Raw genomic sequence first — 6297 nt, forward strand, 5'->3', positions numbered from 1 at the left:
TTACTTTTTCTACTCACTGCAGTAGATAAGTAACTTATTTTAGATAAGTTTGGTTTATGATAAGTTATAACTTTTTTTTACTTAAAAGTACTTAATCACGTCAGTTCTATTTTTAAAAGCTTTTATATTTTTCATAAGTTGCTGAAGAGAGGCAGCGGGAGAGACGAAAGAGAGGAGAAGCTGATGAGTTTGTTGTTTACCAAACATACTTATCTTTTTTTTTTCTTTTTTTGAAGACACAGGGTGTCCCCACCTCTTTTGAAGTGAGACTAATCCCTGCGGATACACGCAATCACCCACAACCACATGTATCGGGTAAAACCAAGGAGGGGAATCGAACCCTCACCTATGGGGAGCAAACTTACGGTGAAGACCATTCGCCCAAACCTCGTTGATAAGTAGAAACTAAGATAAGCTACTTGTTGCATAAGTAACTTCAGTGACTTATGATCCAAACGCCCCTTTTGTTTATCTATTACTTGCTTTTTGTACACATGGCAAAAAATGTGTAAGATCTTGACGGACCCCAGATGTGCCCCTTCTTGGATGGGCCTGACCCAAAAAATTCCCAAAGGCTGGATCCCCTAATTGATGATGGGATAGAACCTAGCACAAAAACCTTCAAGCCAAGGCGGAAGACTCGACTGAGTCTTTTACTTGACTGACTCACTATTTTAATAATTAAATTAAAAAATATATAGTGTTAATAAGTATTTTGTGAATCTATTGTTTATAGCGGATTGGTCGCTGGCTTGTTTTCCATTTGAGAATGTCAGGAGTTCAAAGAAGCGGCATTTTAGTTGTTTTAAACAAAAACTCACTTGACTAGTGTTGCAGAGTCTGTGCCAAGTCATGCTCAGCACCAAGTTCTCAAAGACAGCTCAAAATCTAATCGAGTCAACTCTAGCGAACTTTGAGGCGCTGAATTTTAGAACTATGTTTTGGATCTCTTACTAGTTAGCCATATGTTTAGAAAAATCATGCCCCCTCCCCTGATAAGTTCTTCATTGGTAGTTAAGCTGGGGCTTAAGCCTAAACCTGAATGTTCAAGTCAAGTGAGTAATATCATCAGTCTATATGGCAGTCAATGGGCCCGACTCAGGCTTGATAGTCTTGGGATACCTTTAACTCAACCACCTCTTCCTCCAATGATTTGAGTCGATCATCAACCTGGGAAAGTTGATAGTCTGGATCAGCTTCATCATCCGACTCATCAAGCTCGATAAATATGTCGTCCATCATTGTGTCCTCTTGTAAAGGTGCATCTTTTTCTTCTGCTCCTTCATCTCGCTGGCCCAGAAGGTATGCCAAATTCATTTTGTGTAGATTTGTATTATCAAAGGGTAATTCTGACTCCTGTGCCTCAGTCAAAGGAATGATAACATTGTAATAAAGAGCAATACAAGTCATGAGATAGGTGAAAGGAATCGACCCATGACCAGGATGAACACATAATTGAATAATCAATTAACACACTAAAGAAGGAAGACAAATAGGAATATCAAATACAACAGAGTGAAGGACACGAGTCATGAAGGGAGTAAGTTCAGACTTATTCTCAAATCATGGATACACATTAGACGTAAAAATGCGATGTAAGATTCAGTATTTAGGAAGCATTTGGTTAGCACGGAGGGCATCGACAGACTTCCATTCAGCGTTACAGCGACATAATTTACGAGTGATCGCCCGTTGCTCGGTTTGAGTCATTTTCTCTGCGAGAGTGGCAATGAGAATGCCTCGTCAATGATGTTTATGTCAAACAAACCTGAAATTAGGTGGCGATCAATAGGGACTGTCCCTTCTCGAAAATTAATTGTAAATGTCAGATTTTCAAGGGACATGTCGCTTATGGAGCGGTAAACCGTTTCGCCCCAATCGAGAATATTTTTCCAACCTATGGCAGTAAGGATAAGCAAAAGTTGAAATGGTGCAATGTGGTCTACATTTACAGTCATTTCAATAATAATTTCTCTAGTGCGAAAATCTCTAAAATGCTCTGAATCTTTTTCGGGAGATCTTAGGGCTCTCACGCTAATGAGACTCGACCTAAAGGAGGAGCCGCTAGCGAGTAGTCTTCCTCTTGGTACGAAGCTCCATTTAGAGATTGTAAAAGAGAAGATTACAGAAGATAGATGGGTTGAGTCTAGATCAAATTTTTGCTTAAAACCCACTAAAGAAAAGTTGTAAATCACAAATACACCACAAATAGAAGATAAACTAGTAAAGAGCAACCAAAATCTAGAAAAAAAATGGAAATAGACCACTTACAATGAAGATTTGGAGATGAGTTCGTCGAGAGAAGCACCGGCTAGTTAAAGAAGGTGAAAAATAAATTAGAAAAGTGATTTTCCCCCCTTTAATGTGTAAACCTGCGCTCCTTGACCGGTTGAGCATTGTCCTCGTGTCAGGCCTGTATCATAGTGACCATTCCGTTCTATATATTCTCACGGTCCTCCGGCGACCCGTGACCTGTAGATAGCATTTGCGAGTAACCTTGAGTCGTATATTATAAAATCGAGTCGACTCAACCCAAGACCTGTGCCATTGCGACCGCGCCATCGCCATGGTTCCGACTCCGCTTCTCGTGCGTCAATGTGACACTTAGATCATAAAATATGGCCCGCGCATTATTATGGCCGTTGATCGCTTGATTGCGGGACCTACCTATCTCAGTTGTTGCTTTTGAAAAGTCCTAGAGGGGGGTGAATAGGACCATGCCAAATTAAAAAATTAAGTGCGAAATTAAACAAATATAAATAAAGATAGCAATAAACAATCTCACAAAGAAGAAATGAATAACAACCTCAGATGTACAAGTATTGAGAGGTTGATATAAATGTTGTTCCAAGGACAACCTTACACCAAAAACCAATGGTTTATGGTAGGACAACCTGATTCTTAGAAAGATCTGTATATCAAAATCTCAAACCGATACAAAGGAATAAAGACTAAAATAGCAAAGAAAATAACTAAGCTATTACAACATTCCCACACTTGCATAAAAGATTACAACATTCTCCACAAATGATTAAAAGGAAATTACAACATTTACAAAAAGCCACAATTAATCAACCAGCACAAGACCAGAAATTATAGTGGTTCACTTGTATGTACATCAACTATTTAGAAAAACAGCCACACAACTACTTTACTCCCAATATCCTCACACAGTGGATATTAGCGTTTACTATGCAATAGGTTTTTTAAAGTTCACCCAAAACCTTCACAATTGCGTCTTTCAAGTGGGCTTACACAATTCAAAAACCCCACACTCTGAGTTTTCTGGATCACCTCAGACAAACTGAAAAAAAAGAGATTTTTCCTGGCATAATCTCAAAGAAACCAAAAATAGATTTACAGAAATGTAAAATACTTATCTGGATATTCTCCTTTGATGAAGCCCGGAAGAACCAATTCGAAGTAGATGTTTAACGTAGATGTTCAATGTCCACACTCACTTATGAAAAGGTTCTAAGTTTTAAATGATTTTTAGATTAAATCACTTTGGGCTTGCTTGATTTGATTTTGATTCCAAGAAGGGGGAAAACTTCAATCCCTTCTTCAAATAAGATTGGAATATAAAATCACAAAATCAAATATAAAAAACTAATTAAAGAGAATATTAAATGAGCACTAAATAGCTTAAGAATATTACAAACTTATCTCTTAGAGTGGTGTCTTAATTTTGCTTGAATTGAATGAAAAACTCTAAAAATCGTGCTCTATTTATAAGTGCAGAAATTGTTCACTCGACTGGTCCAGGGGACAGCTCGACTGGTTGAAGGACCAACAAACTTTTGAAATTTCTGGCACAATAAGATAAGACCGTTTCACGACTGGTTGAGTGGCTTGCTCAGCTGGTCGAGTGGCCTACCTGACCGGTCGAACCTTGCTCTCGACTAGTCATGTGGGACCTAATTTAGTTGTTGGACTTTGAGTCGAGTCTGCTCGACTGGTCAAGCAGTCTCTAGGACTGGTCGAAGATCTAACAAAAAATCTCAAAAATTAGTAACAAACCTTTGACTGGTCGAGAAAATTCTTGGACTGGTCAAGCCAATACTAGAATTAGTTGAACATAGGATAAGACTAGTCGAGAAAAGAGCCTATACAAGTATATAGTGACCCAATTTAATTATGCAATCAATATGACCTAACCTATGGTCAATCTAGGGTCATACATACCTTATAAGTGAAATTTGAACATTGAATCATCATTTGCTTCGGTTGATAGTTAATCTTGAAGTACACGAAGCTTGATATCTTGACTTACTTTAAATCTTGAACTTGAAGTACTTTGAATTTTGAACTTGAAGTACTTGTGACTTGTATTTCACCTTGAGTTTTAAGTTCCAAAACAAAACACTTTGTCTTGCCATAGTTGAAGCTTTGAAACCTTAAACTATTACTTGATGTTGTACTTGAACTTGTATATCTCTTATACTTGTGATGCTTGAATCTTAAATTGTAACATCTTGAACTTGTACTTGAATTGCACAATCTTGAATAAGAAGATGAACAAGATACAGATTTCAAGAGGTTTTGGTACTACAAAATTTGACAAACATAAGAACTAGATAGAATAACATTTACAATCTCCCCTTTTGTCAAATTTGTGACAAAACGCTCTTCATTAAAATAAGATAAGTATAATACGCACAATAAAGAATCATGCACCAGTTACAACCTGGTCAAAGAATCATGCACCAGTTTCAAACTGGTCAAATCAACCTGGTCAAATAATCATGCACTAGTTTCAACCTGGTCAAATCAATAGGATCCAATACGTACATCAATAGTCATCAATACTTCCCCTTAATACCATATTGCAAAAAATGCTACCTATCTACATTCTTCACAGTATTCACATTTATCATAATGAAATAGTCATGATAAAATTTTCCCCCTTTTTGTCACAATATGATAAAGGAAAGATCACAATATGACAAAAGAAAGAACCAATATGGAAGTAAATAAATAAGGAAGGAAAAAGAAGAGTAGTGAGCAATAAGAGAAGATAAGAACAAGTTAACCAGTTAACTAAGTCCATTATAATAAGCAAGCATGTCCAAGCACATAATACAAGAGAAATTCAAGTGTTTTAAAAGTTATTACATATCAGATATTCAAATATTAATCCGAACCAGAAGGAGCAAGTATGGTAGGATCAATTTGATGAAGTCCCTTGTTAATGCACCTAAGATATTTGTGCATATATTTAAATTACATTTTTTGGGACACATGCATACCTTCAACCTTCTCCTCAAGTGAGCGCAACCGCGCATCATAATCAGATGGCTGATAATCAGGATCGCCAGCAGAATCAAATTCAATTTCATCAAAGAGGTCATCCATATTGATATCATCTGGAGGCAAATCACCCTCCTCTTCATTTGCTTCAACTGCTCCTCCATCACCCACATCAACTTGGCCTGGGGCCAACTTCAAATTTATCTTGTTAATGTTAGAGTTGTTGAAGGGTAAATGGTGAATGAGAGCTTCCCCAACAGGCATAGCCACTAAATTATGGGTGGCTAACACAGTCATAAGATAAGCAAATGGTACGACACTGTGACCTGGGTGGAGACGGAACTGAATTATGGTATAACAAATTAAAGAAGGAAGACATACAGAGACTCCAAAAATGATAGAATGAATAATACGAACCATGAATGTAGTAAGTTCAGTTTTGTTACCAGATCGAGGATAGACATTTGAAATGAAAATCATATGAAGGATTCTGTATCTGGGTAACATAAACTTGGAGGTGAGTGCATTCCTAGTACTCCATTCTGCATCCATATTACATAAATCTCTAGTGAGCATTCGCTTCTCAATTTCAGAAGGTTTTGCCACAAGAGAACTAATGGGAATACTTTCATTATTGACAGATATATCCATTAATCCAGAAATAAGATGACGGTTCACATCAATTGGACCTTCTCTGGTCGTAATAGTAAATGTTAGATTTTCAGTAGAAAAGTCAGTAATGCAATCATACATAGCCTACGCAATAGAACGATATGTAGGTCCACCCTAATGCAATATGTTATCCCATCCTGCAGACTGAATGAGAGGAATAACATCAAATGGTGCTAAATGATTAGGTTTAACAGTTTGTTCTACTATTACATTGCGCAATCGAATATCCCGCACATAACTGGGATCTTCCTCGGGCGACTGAAGGTGGCACACTGTGCTAAGAACCGAACGAGATGAAGAGGGACCATGAGATCCTTTCTTCTTGGTTCTACCCTCCATTTGCAATAAAGAAAGCAAGGAATAAAGAGATTCTAA

Source organism: Magnolia sinica, chromosome 1 (assembly GCF_029962835.1).
Source record: "Magnolia sinica isolate HGM2019 chromosome 1, MsV1, whole genome shotgun sequence".
NCBI classification, from domain to species: Eukaryota; Viridiplantae; Streptophyta; class Magnoliopsida; order Magnoliales; family Magnoliaceae; genus Magnolia; species Magnolia sinica.